The sequence below is a fragment of the Geospiza fortis genome, unplaced genomic scaffold (assembly GCF_000277835.1).
Source record: "Geospiza fortis unplaced genomic scaffold, GeoFor_1.0 scaffold11, whole genome shotgun sequence".
Taxonomy (NCBI): Eukaryota; Metazoa; Chordata; class Aves; order Passeriformes; family Thraupidae; genus Geospiza; species Geospiza fortis.
In genome coordinates, this window is record NW_005054304.1 from 4,391,639 (window position 1) to 4,405,343 (window position 13,705).

Consider the following 13,705-nt stretch of genomic DNA (forward strand, 5'->3'; position numbering starts at 1 on the left):
GGCTACTCACCCAGGCACTGCCACGGCGGGGCTTCCAGCAGAGCACGACGCCTTCCGCTCGGGAAACTTATCTCTCTCCCGCTACTGCCATTTGCTAACTTGCCTAAAGATCCTGCAAAATCCCAGAAAAGGCTAGGAAACGAGAGGAGACGACTTAAAAGCTGACGGTCAGGACAGGAATTTATGGAATGAAATCTTTAAGGGCAGGAGCAGATAGAGCCAGCCAGCTAACGCTTTCATGCCCTGACTCTGGCCAGCAGCTTCATTTCGTGGGCAGAGCAAGGCTTAGGAGGCAATTTAAAATACCTGCTCCTGGCGTGTTCCCCCGTGCATCAGCCGGAGTGCCCGGCGTAGCCAGCACGCTGCCGTGCCTCGTCCTTCTGCCTTTTCCAGCAGACCCCTCACGATCACGGTGTCACGGCTCCCCAGGCCTTACAATCAAGCAGTTTGTTGTAAGGGAACTAAAAATAGCACTGAATTTTTCACTGGAGCACTTGCTTGAGTGAAGATAGTGCCAGTCAGCCCATGCATTAGTGAGCCTTACAGACCTCTAATACAGCCCAAATCCTCTTGGAAATACAGCCATTGACTTTTTTCAAAAGATTTTCTTTCTTTTTTTTTTTATTTTTTTGAAAGACAGCACAAACTAAATCTTCTTTCTGACCACTAAAAGACGAACTGAGTGGGGTTGTTTTAAGAATATCCTCGGGATCGGTAAAGAGTGAGTCACTTAAGCTGCTTTTATGATAAAAGATCCCTGGAGGAAGTATATCTCCTTAGTCTCTGAGCTGTTCAGAGATCTGTGTGTCCTCCTGCAAATCAAAGTTTCACACTGTTGGGGTTGGTGTTGTTTGTTTGTAATAGCATGAACACCTGCTTCCACTGAGGAGTTAGGTCTAGCATGGGGAAGAGAGAAGGATTTTATGCTGGCCTCACACCAGGGTAAGAAGAACACCTCAAGAAGCTCTCTAACAGAAGCATATGTCCTGCAGGGCATTGAGTAAGGTCTGCAAAAAAGTCTACAAAATGGCCCATAAGGTAAGTTTACGGCACAGGCTGACAAATCCAGAAAAAAAACTCAGGAGGAATTATTTTTTGCAAAGCTTTTCATTGCTGTGCCCTGAAAAAAAATCACTGACAACAAAAGTTGCAGAAGATGTCATTCAAGACAAAGATGCCAAAGCTGCTACCAATATCTGAGCCGGGATGGCAGATGCAGATTTGAATGTAAAACTTCCAGTCTGTGGATGCCAGCCTCACACATATTCACACTGTGTCACACAAAGAAATGGGAAGGGGCAGGTGATGGCTGGCTGCAGCCACTTATGGCATTCTAAAAGGCTGCTAAAGCCACAGTCATTCTCCTGGTAGTTGCTCCAGCCATGAAGTGTGCCTGACAACAAGCCAGGATGTCTGAACCACAGCAAGTTAAATCTTATTAAAATACATATATTTCAAAGAAAGATTTTAGGATAGAAGTAAACAATAAAAAGTTGGAGACTTACTGGGAATATCAGAGGAAAGATGCTGGGTTTTGTTTCACTTTTGTATGAAGAAGTTGACTGTCTGTTAATGTAAAGTTGTCTCTCACACTTGTTTCCCCTCATAAGTCTTTGAGCATTCCTTGGATTTTATTTGCTCTGCAGCAGAATTGCAGTATTTTCACCCTTGTGAAAGGGCTGGCAAATTCTTTCTACTCTTTTCTAGTGCTGACCAAACATGCTGGAAGGCATCATATAACATCTATGCAGCAGCAGCAGAGGTAGCCACAAACATAACAGTGTAATGTCCTCATTGCTGCTCCACTCGCCAGCTATTATTTATAGAGAGAAAGAGCATTAACCGAGCACAACGTTCTCACTAATTTTGTCTCACTTCACCATCTGTTACTTCCTATGAGTTGATCCTAATGAGACACTACTTCAGAACACATTTGAGGACCAGCTGCACTCAGTGAAGTCACCGTAGGAGAGAAATATTCCCCTCCTAATACATCATATTCCAATGTTACAAAGCAGCTCCTTCCTTACCAAAATCCATGGGAACACTGCTGTTAATATGAACACATCCCTAAGTCACAGCCTCTTGCAGTCATGTTGATCAAGTATCACACTCAGCATTGTATTTCTGGCTAATTCACTATTCTACCCAGTTGGAAGGGCAATGAGGGAGTTACAGACATCACCCGTCCCCCAGGTCTGAGCAGCCTGCTTTCTGGAGCTGCTTCTCCTCCAGTGAGTTCATGGAATGATCACAGAAATTGGAATCTCCCCAGGAATAACATGTGACCATTACCCCTCACCTTTTCCATGCAACTCCTTGTAAAAAGAAGTCTCCATCTTTCTAGGCACCCTTTAAATACTGGAACATGGTGATATAAGGCCTCCCCTTAAGCCTTCTTTTCTCAGCGCTGAACAAACTCATCTCTCTCAGCCTTTCTTCATATGGCAGCCTTCCCAGTCCTTTGATCATCTTTGTGGCCCTTCTCTGGAACCCCTCCAGCTTGTCTACATATTTTTGTCTTGTGGGGACCAAAACTGAACACAGTATTCCAGGTGTGGCCTGACAAGCAATGAGTAGAACTGGATAATGATCCTTTATCTCTGCTGGTGGGGCTTCCCACCATCCCACTGGATCTCTGCCACAGCAGCACTGTTTGCTCATACTGAGCTTGTTGTCCACCAGGACCCCTTGGGCCCTTTCCACAGAGCTGCTTCCCACCAGGCAGCTCACACACAGCCTGTGCTGCACCCCTGGATGATGTTTTTTCCAAGGTGCAAAACCTTACACTTGACCTTGTTGAGCTTCATAGGGTTCAGGCAGCCCACTCTTCCAGCCTATCCAGGTCTTCCTGCAGGGTGAGTCTCCGTTCTGAAGTGTCCCCTTCCCCACTCAGTTTGGAATCATTGGCAGACCTCCCCAGGGTGCACTTGGTCCCGTCACACTGATCACTTGTGAGGATACTAAACAATTTTGGGCACAATATCCATCCCTTTGGACTCCACGTGTGACAGGCCACCAGCCTGAAGAGGAGCTGTTTACTGGCACCTCCTGGGTGCTTCCTGCCAGCCAGTTCCCCACCCACTGCAAGTACCACTTGTCTAGACCATAATGTGTCTGTTTATCCAGGAGGAGGCTGGAAATATAGAAATCCCTGCAGAAATTCAGGTAAACAACGTCCATCACCTGCCCCACTTGGACTGAGCAGTTCCTTTGCCATAGAAGGTGATCAGCTCTGTCAAGCACAATTTGCCCTTGGTGAATCCATCCTGGCTTTTCCCAATCACCTGCTTCGTGTATCTTGCGATAGCTCCTAGGAGGATTCCTTTGGTAACTTTCCCAGGAACTGATCTATCACTGATGGGCCTGTAATCTCCTGGATCCTCTGTTACGCCTTTCTTGTATATCTGGGTGAGTTTACCCTTCTTGTAGCCTTCTCTGATGTCCCCTGATCTCCGAGATTAGGGAGAGCAGACTCACAATGAAGCCATCCAGCTCTCTCAACACCCTCAAATGGATATTGTCAAGGCCCATTGATCTGTGGGGTCAAGCTCCTGTTCACACACCAGCTCTTCCTCCCCCAACAGTGGTGGGTTTGTGTTTGCACCATTCTGGATTGTTGTTCCCAAAGCCTAGGACCCAGCAGTGCTGGTGAGATGGACGTGAAGAGAGTGTTGAGAACTTTTCAGTGTTGTTGGTGACTAATTCACCTCTCCTGTTTAAAAGCAAGCCAGTGATGCAAGTATTCAACAGTCAGCCACTCTCCAAAGAGTCAGATGTTGGCTGACACCATGCATGGAAAGACGAGTGGAAATTCTGGCCCACAGCTGCCAAGATTTAGAGTTCACTACTGAATTCACAACGAGATTGCTACTGCCAAGGCCCTGCAGACAGCTGAACCACATCATAGCAAGTATGCACCATTTTCCATTTGAATTGCTGAGGTTAAACCTCTCTGTCCTCCTGAGAAAATTCCTTCTGAACATCCACCTAAATCATACGGTGGTGCCATATAGTGCTGGGAGACACTACAAGATCAGTTTGGTTGGAAGCCAACCTGTAAGACTACTGCATATTTTGGTCAAAAGCACATGAGCAAGAACGATGCCCTGGAAAACAGCAGTTGTTTTTTAACTGTTTGAGACAAAATTCCAAGGCTTTGTGCTGTAGGATTCCTTATTACAAATCAGGTTTAGCTTTAATCCTCTCTGTTGCTGTACCTAAGTGAATCAGCTGGGCTTGGGAGCACACTGAAGAAACCCAAGAAAAAGTTGTGCCACAAGCCTGCAGAGTCCCTGGGTCCACTTGCTCTCCCCAGGGCTCAGAGGAGCAGAGTCTGAATGCAAGTTACCACTGCCTAGATAAGTCACTGCTCCCAGTCAAAATCATGCTAGCAATAGCCTCCTACCTTCCCTGTAGTTCATAAAAAAGGCAAAAAAATCTCCTTCTGTTGCCTTTGTTGCCTCCCAATTCTGTTCTCCGTGGCACCAGGGAATATTTCGAGCAGTATTTTGTAAACAGCACGTGTTCCAGTGGCTGGCGCAGCACTGGCCCAGCACCGTGGGGCCGCGTTCCTCACATTTTTGGACACTGGTGGACACCAGGGCTGCCTGGGCAGGGAGCAGCTGTGCGTGTAGGTGGGCAAGGAACAAGGGGAGGGACAGCAAGATGGGAAACGCAGCAACTTTGCAGCCTGCAAATGTCATGGTCCTGACTGCAGCTCCCTGAATCCAGACTGCTCAACAAGTTTTCCTTTTGTGCCAGCTGGCTGAGGTGAGGGAAGCTGTTTTGCCAGACATTTTACTTTCTTCCCAAGTACCATGAGAAGCAATAAATTAAATTTCTTAACTGACGAAACCAACTGCTTACGGATTTCTGCTCTGCCTCTAAGGTTTGGGATCTGCCACTTAAAGTATCCACTTCACATCCCACTCAAAAGATTCTTCCTTATTCCTGGAGAGACTGCAACTTTGCATACTGGGGTAATTTTTAATACTTCATGCGACTTCAGAACAAAATCCTTTCCTTCACAGTGTGTGCTTAAATGGGATTTGAGCCTCTACTTCTCTTCATTTTTAGTACTTTATGGCAGAAACGTTTTCAGAGGTGCCAGCTGGGCTACACCCATGCAAAATGGGAGTAATACCCAGAAATCTGAATTAAGGATCATATGCTAATGTAAATTTAGCTGTTGAGCATATCCCTTGTGTTTTATGATATGTGTTGAACAATATGACCACAAATATATTAAAGAAGGAGGTATGGAGGAAGACAGCTATGCAGTGTAGGTACTTGCAGAACACTACAAGGGGAATCTCTGAAGTACCCATAAATCCCCAACTGCTTAGGGAATTCAGTGTGACAAGAACATTTGGGGTCCTTTGTTAAAGGTGCCTAGAATATGTGAGGATGTCCAGATTTCGATCTGCCCTCCACTTTATCAGCAAGCCTCTGCTGTCAATAAAATAATCTCTGCTGAAAGCAAAGCTGTCAGCTTGTCCCTCAGCATTACTAAAGGCAGCATTACAGCAATAGGCATTACTGGACAGCCCTAGGAGAAGCTGAACTGTCCTTTCAGTTGCTCTGCTGGATAAAATTGCTGTACACATTTCATAGACAGGTGAAAAATCAGTCACGCACACAACCGTAACAGCAAAGAGAACGTTACAATCACAGAAATTATTTCCTCTGTGATACAGACGCAGCATCTGGTTTTGCATATTCCAGCACAAGAATAAATCTTTCAGAGTGCTTTCCTCTATTTCCTTCCAACTTCACTGCAGTCCTAATACAGTTCAGCTGATATGTAAGAAATTAGTCTTTCTCCATATGTTTGTGTATTTGGGCTTGGAATTGGTTATATTCTTGCAGCCCTCTGGGATGCCCAAATAACCCTGAATATCATGCTGAGATCTTCTCATGGAAGCTTCTGTCAGCTGTACCATGCAAAGGGCTCTCAGCTGCACACTATTTAACTTGCCCAATTACATTTTTGGCTGCTGTTCTGCCTTGCAGCTTAGAGAAACCCTCTCCAAGAGCTAGGTCACAAGAAAAAACTGCCAGAATATGCTGTTTTTCAAAGAACCTATTCCTAAGGGGAATGGGAGATAGGAGAAACATTATAGCAGGTCTGGAAGAAAACATCAGAAAAAAAAATTACCATGAAATTGTTATCCATAAGGACAACATATTTTCTATCTTCCCCTTAAATCTGGTTGTTGCATTTGGAATGAACAGGTTCATAAACACAGATGCATCCACAAATTGCCCTACAGATATTAAGTCCCTTTCAGTTTTGATGCTGGAAAAGTATGGTGTTTGTGTGAGGCATCTGTCTGCTTGACATAAGCAAACACCAGCTGTTATTTCCTTGGTTTATGAAAAGAAGGAGTAAATAAAAATTTATTAATTAAACATGGAATTCAGAAAGCTCAGATGTGGATTAAAGACTTATTACACAATCATGTCAACTTTCAGTCAAGGAGAGCACATGGGACCTCTGTATCACAGTGAAATGCTGGCGACAGCAACATCTTGGTTTCAAATCCAGAGAGGAAGTCAAAAAATAAGCAGAGGTTCTGAAGGTGAACATAGTTTTGAGGTTTCACCATGGAAAACAACCCTCCATGTGAGCCAGAAAAGCACATTATATGCTCTTACATGGCAAACAAAACTTCTCAAACTCTTAGCCTTTGAGAACCAGACAGCACATCCTCTGGGTCTGTTTCCCAGCAATTTTTCCAACAGCTCAGTGACACATGCACCAGGGAGGTACAGATCATCTGCAGCATCAGTTATGAATCCAGCTCTTTAAAGCTGCTCCCTCCTGGGTCATCAGTTCAAACACAGCCCTAGTCTGAGATGATTGAAACTTGCCACAGCCTGACACCTGTAAATCAGCTCCAATGAAATGAGACTGGCTTCACTCCCATGGCTGCTGGAGAAGCATCCTAATAAAAATGACTGTAATCAGTAGCACCTCTGATATCAAGCTCAGTAAAAGAGGCTTTGTCTTTATAGATCATCTGTGGGACCTTCAAAGATCCTACAAAAAAAACCTGACTTACAGCTATAATTTATAAAATATTAATAACACACAAATCACACATATGGATTCCAGCAGTTTTCCTAGGTTACAGCATCAATTCCATGAGAGACCTGTCTCATCCTGTGTAACGTGGGCTCTGTCACGAGATCACTGTTCCTTTCCTTATTTTTATGTTTATTCCAAAGGTCCTGGGAGAGGATAGCAAGGACAGGGCAAGAATTGGCTGTGCATCACCATTTCATAACTCACACACAGAGAGGCACATCAGCTACAACTTGGCAGCTAGGATCAGTATATTATTCCAAAAACACAGACTCAACAGCAAGCTGGAAGGTAAAGATAAGTTTCTGTGCTTTGCACTGCTTTAACTCTGAGAAAGGGTCAAGGGAAAACACAGGAAGAAGGCAGAAATCTTGCTTCTGTCCACAGAGGCTTTTGTGCAGTTCATAAGCTGAGACAAAAGAAGAATAGTGAAAACTCATTTTCCATATCCCACATAGGTAAGTCCTAAAATAATAAATGTCTACTAGGTATAACTGTTGTCTTCCAGGGACCAAGACAAGAGAATAGTTTTTCTTATGATAATAAAATATATTTGAGAAGGCAGTTACATAAACATATTATTCCTCTAGGCTGCACTAAGCAAATAAGTATCTCTATCCCTTTTCACAAACAGCAAAATGAATGTATCATAGAATCATAGAATGGTTTGGAAGGGACCTTAAAGACCATCTAGTTTCAATTCCCCTGCCATGGGCAGAGACACCTTTCACGAAGCCAGGTAGCTCAGAGTGGTATCCCTCCCCTGGACTTGCTCCTGTGCTGGGGACCAAAGAGCTGAATATGTAATGGGGCAACAGTGAAATATCTAAAACAGATCTGAGAGAGGCGGCTCCAGGAACAGAAATGTAGTGTATTTATTCCCTGTTTGTTGCCACTACTCACTCCATCACTAACAAGGCTAAAAATAAATAACAGATTTGCTTTGCCCAGGGTAGAGGTATCCTCAGCAGATGCTCCCGTTCTGAAGTGAGAGCAGGGTACAGCCATGAGCTTATTTCCAATTTGGCTTGCTCAGCTGCAGTATGGAGTGGGCATCCCTGAGGAATCCTGGAATCTACCACTCCACACAGCCTCCTACCTGAGCAGCCCATTTTTGCTGGCTGTTGGAGCTGAGCTGTCACACTCACTGCACAACTTTTGGCAGCTAATACAAAACCCTTAATTTCTTGGTCAGCCTAGGCTAGAGAAGAAACAAGTCATGAGTATCTTCCAAAGGGCAGGATCAAAACGTGCTGAGAGCAGAGCCCTATCAGAAAACATCTAGGCTTGCTGCCAGCACTTCATGAAGGATCTATATTACACCCAAACAGAGGCTTGGGGATAGATTCACTGCTCCAGTGATATTTATGAGCTTTTTACTTTGACAGGGCTCATTAGAGCATTCCCCCATGCCGTGCTCCCCTGACCTGTGCAGCAGGTTCACTGCAATCCTGATGTCTGTGGAACACAAGATGCAGTTTTGCCTCATCCTCTGGGAAACAAGAACATGATTTCTTAGACTGTAATCACTACCCTTATACCAACCCAGTACAGTTCCATGGTCTTACACTGTTTAGATGACCTTTTCCTATACTTCCTACAATTGCACACTTTTCAAAGGAGATAAAGCACATTTGGTTTTCCCTTTACAAACACATCATCCTTAGGGAGCACTAAGAAATTAAACACCCTGACACATGCTACATCCTAAACGCATCTGTGTCAATTACAAGCGTGTTGGGAACTCTTGAGGAACTAAGCCAAATCAACCCCAGCTCTGTAAAGCAGGACCATTCTCCCCAAGTGAAACACATGTGCACAGAAAATCCACCAGCCTTGGCTCAGGTGTTCTATATGCATCTGTACACTACCACACCAGTAACATCTGGAAGCAGCCAGTACTATTTACTGAAGGATTAATAATCAAAATGTTTCCAACAAGTACAGTTGTAGAGTGGCAACCTTCAGACACAGTGTGACTCACAGGATATGTGATGTCCTGCAAAAATCCTTTAAATAACTTCAAGTGCAGTGAGAGGGCTTCAAAAGGCATACAGGAATTTCTCATTAATACTACAAATACAGCATGTTCCAAACTGCAGATGTGCATGTTCCAAACTATCAGAAACATAAATATCCCATATTTTGTGTATCCTTCTCCGTGTTCCTTGGCTTTATACCTACATCTGGTAGCAGGACTCCTTCGTTTGATGCCCGTATTGATTTCTCTTTAAAGCCTATCCAGACAAAACGTGTACACAGGCATGGTATTACAGCCAGACTAACAGCACTTCCAAATGTCCTTCCCCATAGTAAATGAGCTACAATCTGACATCATCAGGATTTGCAAACACACCTGTCTTAGCTGACATGCTTCCTTCAAACAGTGATTACACAAAAATGGGGATGAAAAACAGTGCAAGTCATGGGCATTTGTCAGGAAGCTTGTTGTCTCTTGGATAAAAGGTGGCTTGACTAGTCAAAGACAACCCTGCATCTTGTACTCCAAAGAAACCAGATAAACAAAAACTAAAGTACAAGTTATAAAGTTTTTCAAGTGTCATTATCATGGAAGAGGGAGAGTCTGAAGCTGTTTTCCTGCACTCTACCCAGACAACTGGATTTTATCCATAGCCTCCTATGCAGTTGTTCAGACATTAAAACCTCTTCAAGTCCCGACAAATCCTTTCCTTTAGGTTCCTGAAACATTGGAGACAGCATCCTGCAGCTAAAAAGGCAGAAAAGCAGCATTTAGCAGCAGTACTTTTAGCATCGGCTCACACGCTGCAGCAGAAAGATTATCTCGCTCAGAGATGAGAGTATTGGCAGACAGGTAAGTGTTTACCTGAACTCCAACAGGTTCATCTGTTCACCAGATATCCAGTTTTGTATAAAGGGAAGCCCAGTTGAAGTAACACAGCAGCCACACACTCCACCTGCTACTTCAGCAGAAACCAGCTGCTGCATGAAAAACTTGGATGAGCACGTTTCAAAAGCTTAAAGAAAATTGATTCTGGATTAAAATTATCAACTGATTTCCCTCTTGGCCTTCCTGGGAATTGAACCTGTCTACACAATTAAGCTGTATAAAGATTTTCTCTGAAGCTGTAAAAGCCTTTTATTTATAACAGCATCTCATCATAATAAACACCCTGCTCCAATCTATTACAAGTTGAAGGGATGACAAATACTACAGTGTAAGCTGAATACACTCAGCACATTAGGCACCTAAAGCGCTGCAAAATTTTACTTATCAATTTCCACCTTAATTAAGAGCAATCTTCTCTTGAACTGACTACTTTGTACGAACCCAGCGACACACTGCCAGCAGGGGATGAATCTATGAATAGCGCGGGGGTTTTAAGGCACATCTTAAAAGTTTCTAAATCTGTAACCCATCCTGATTATCTGTTGACTTAAGTTTAGTTATGGTAAGTAAGTAATTTTTATGCTCCTGTTATCTGAAATCTACAGTAGCAGTTGTGGCCAGGACTATGTAGCACCGTGTTAGTAAAACCAGACCTAACTGCAAAACCAAAACTGTAAAACAAAAGTCATGCAGCTCAGAAGTGAGATGCTGCAATACACATCTTGTTACACATACTTAGAGCCTGACACCTTGCCTTAGGGACCCCCAGAGCTCTAGGGTCAGTGTATCTTCCTGAAAATAACTGAGGCAGTGCTGAAATATACCCTGAATCTAAGAAGCTGCAGAGAGAATTGCAAATATAACCCACCCAGATGGCACAATGTTATCAAAGTTTAACATGTCAATCTGCTCATTTAATTAAAGCCTTTTCATCTCCATGGTTAATGGCAGGTCTGTACAGCAGAAATGGCACCAGAACAGATGTTAGCAAATTTGTCAAAGCTGCAGGATGATTGATCTGGCTTTAGTGTCTTTTGGAGGACTACTCTATTTACATTCCTCCTGATCTCTCATGTCAAATCTGGTAAATATTACCTCTCCTTTGGCTGCTCTACAGGAAGGCATAAGCCAAGTTTCTTGGTTAAAGTCATCTGCTTTGGGAAAATATCATATAATTACAGGCCTTTTTTAAGATTTCAGGGGAAAAACCTTTAAATGATGGAAAGCATGCCTTAATTTGAAATAGGCCTCCCTCCATATTTTCTTCTGTCTTATCTTTTCAGGATTCCCTTGACAAATCACAGTTGTGAGTTAAGACAGGAAAAATGTATTTAGAGAACAGCTTGGCCACTCAAGGGAAGTCCTGTATCATAATCCACATCTTGGTGGCATCAAGAGCGTCCAGGGCAAAGTTAAACATGCAGGTGCACAGAAGAGTCTCACCACGCATGCTGGCATCCAAGGAGAGGCACAGCCCATGGGTGATCCACCTGCCCTGTGCAGAGCACATCTGGACACGGGAGGGCAGAGGAGCCAGCAAGCCTTTGCCCCAGGCACTGAACCACGTTAATGAAACTTTGAAATGCTTGCATTACAAAAAGCAATCCAGTTACCACTGAGGGCAAAGTAATTGCCTGCAATGTCAAAGGGAGGGCACAGCTGTTTAAAGCAAATGTGACCCCAGATTCAGTATATAGAGCAGGTCATCTGAATTATGTAAGAAAATAGTACATTTTGATAGGGTAATAGTTTCTTTTCCAGTCAGGGAAGTTATACTTCCAAAGGCTATAATATGCAATGTATCAGAGTGAACAGTCTGATCTCAAAATACTGCTCAAAGAGCCAGAGGCACACAGGAATGCTGCAGGGTCAGCCACACAATGGAGAAGGGCAACGGGTTTTCAAAAGAAACAGCAAGTACTGTCAACAGAGGCAGCATGCAGGAGTACAATCCTCTCCTACCAGAGATCTGCTTCTCTGAACAAAAACCAGTCCAGGCTGAGCAAGCAAGTTTTCTCATTTTTGTGATTCTAAGCAAATGCCCTTTGAATCAAAGATGCTCCAAGATAATGAGAGCAACTACAGTTCGTGAAAGCGATATTAACAGAGATATTCCCTGTCTTCCACAGGAATTGCTCACAGAGCTTTTCAAGCTCAGTTACCATCACTTCAGTTTATCAATATGCAAATTAGAGCAATTAGTCAGTAAGTGGCTCACTTTATTAAGTGCATATTAAAAGATAATCAGAGGTTGAAAAACAACCTGGGTCCATGCTAAGGTGATTCATAAGCTGTAAATATAGTTATGCTTTACAGCACAAGGGCAGGTGCAAAAAGAAGGATCAAAAGGAAAAGGATTTTCAGCACCTTTCAAAGATCAAAACCTGAAAAGGAACTTCAGCATCCTTCAACATTACTGATCCTGGAAAACTCATCTATGAAATTACTGTACAACTTTTTTTTTTTTCCTTTTACACCCTCCTGGGACCATACTTAGCTGGAAACCAGCAAATGCCAAATCATTTGACATTATTTAAGCATGACTTACACAGAACTACAAAGTGAGCAGCCTCCTTTGAAGGTTCTCTCAGACTTGGGTTTTCAAGACCCTGCTTGCCATCAGAGCTGCCTAGGCTTGGCCCTAGCCTCCCTTCCCTTCAGCAGGTAGAGTTTGCCATGCCCGCAACACCAGGAGAGAGGATATCACCTAGTAGTTTATACAAGGAAGCACATAGTGGATGTGTTCAGGAGCTAGAAGGGATTTCTTTTCAGCCCAGGGAAGTGTTTCATGTTGAGGGAGCCTGGAGATGAGCTGTGCACAGGCAGGTGGATTAAAATGCAGAAAAGCAGGACTAAAAGGCTGGTCCAGCCCTGCTCTGCCACCCCAAGGGAGCAATTCAGTGCTGGGCATCCACAAATCACATGTTACTCTGCCATCAGGGATCCTGCAGTTGTGCCCCATAAGCACCGTATTTTTTTTTCTGCTGAAAGGTAATGTCCTAAGGGCCAACATAAAGGGAATGAACACGAAGGAGGTTCCCCACTGAATTAGGGACTGGCTGTTTGTGCATAATTTCACCAGGACTTACTCCTTCTTTATTAAGCACTTATTCTTAGCTACTTTACAACAAAATCCCACTGTGCTCTGCTCTTAGAGAAGATGAAGTACCTCTCTGCAGGAGAAAAGGAGGTAATGCTAAAATGTCCACATCTCTCTAAGAAAGTGGGTAAATTATTCCTTCAAGTTTACTGAATGCATCTGTGTACTTCTGCCTCAGAAAACTAACACCCTCTGCAATCACTTATTTTCTACTTGCTTCTTAGCATAAATGGGTATAAATGTTTCATGAACCATAAATGTTTCAAGAAAAAGATAAATGGTGAGCAATTACAAATGTAATCTTCCACCATTTTAATGTGGCATCTATTTGCACTTAGGGCAGATGGATCACCTGAAACTATTCATTTGTATAGTGGCATGGTGAATACCATGGGTACTGGGTAATAAGAACCTAGCTTTGCTCCCTGTTGTTTCAAAAACATTCTTAAGTTATTATTTGTTTGCTAATTTAATAATAAAGATAATTCTAAGTAGATGTGCACCCTGTTGTCTCAGCTTTGATCTAGGGACAACCATCTGAATCAAAGTCTGCTAACAGAGAAATTACCCTTGCAGGGAAATAGCTGAGCAGCAATTTTTTTGATAATGTATAACTGGGGATCATCAAGGAAGATATGAGTGTAGG

At 43.3% G+C, this 13,705-nt stretch overlaps 1 protein-coding gene across 2 annotated transcripts in view; it reads right to left on the minus strand.

The window, feature by feature from the left end:
- Positions 1–13,705, minus strand: part of ARHGAP24 (Rho GTPase activating protein 24) — a 164,862-nt gene that overhangs the window by 70,847 nt on the left and 80,310 nt on the right. The window contains exon 1 of one of the 2 annotated variants that reach the window (XM_031066441.1): positions 11–123. The exons of the other annotated variant lie outside the window; for it this stretch is intronic. The gene's annotated coding sequence lies outside the window, so the exon portion shown is untranslated. Of the gene's footprint in view, positions 1–10; positions 124–13,705 lie in introns of those variants that run through there. 2 annotated transcript variants of the gene reach the window in all.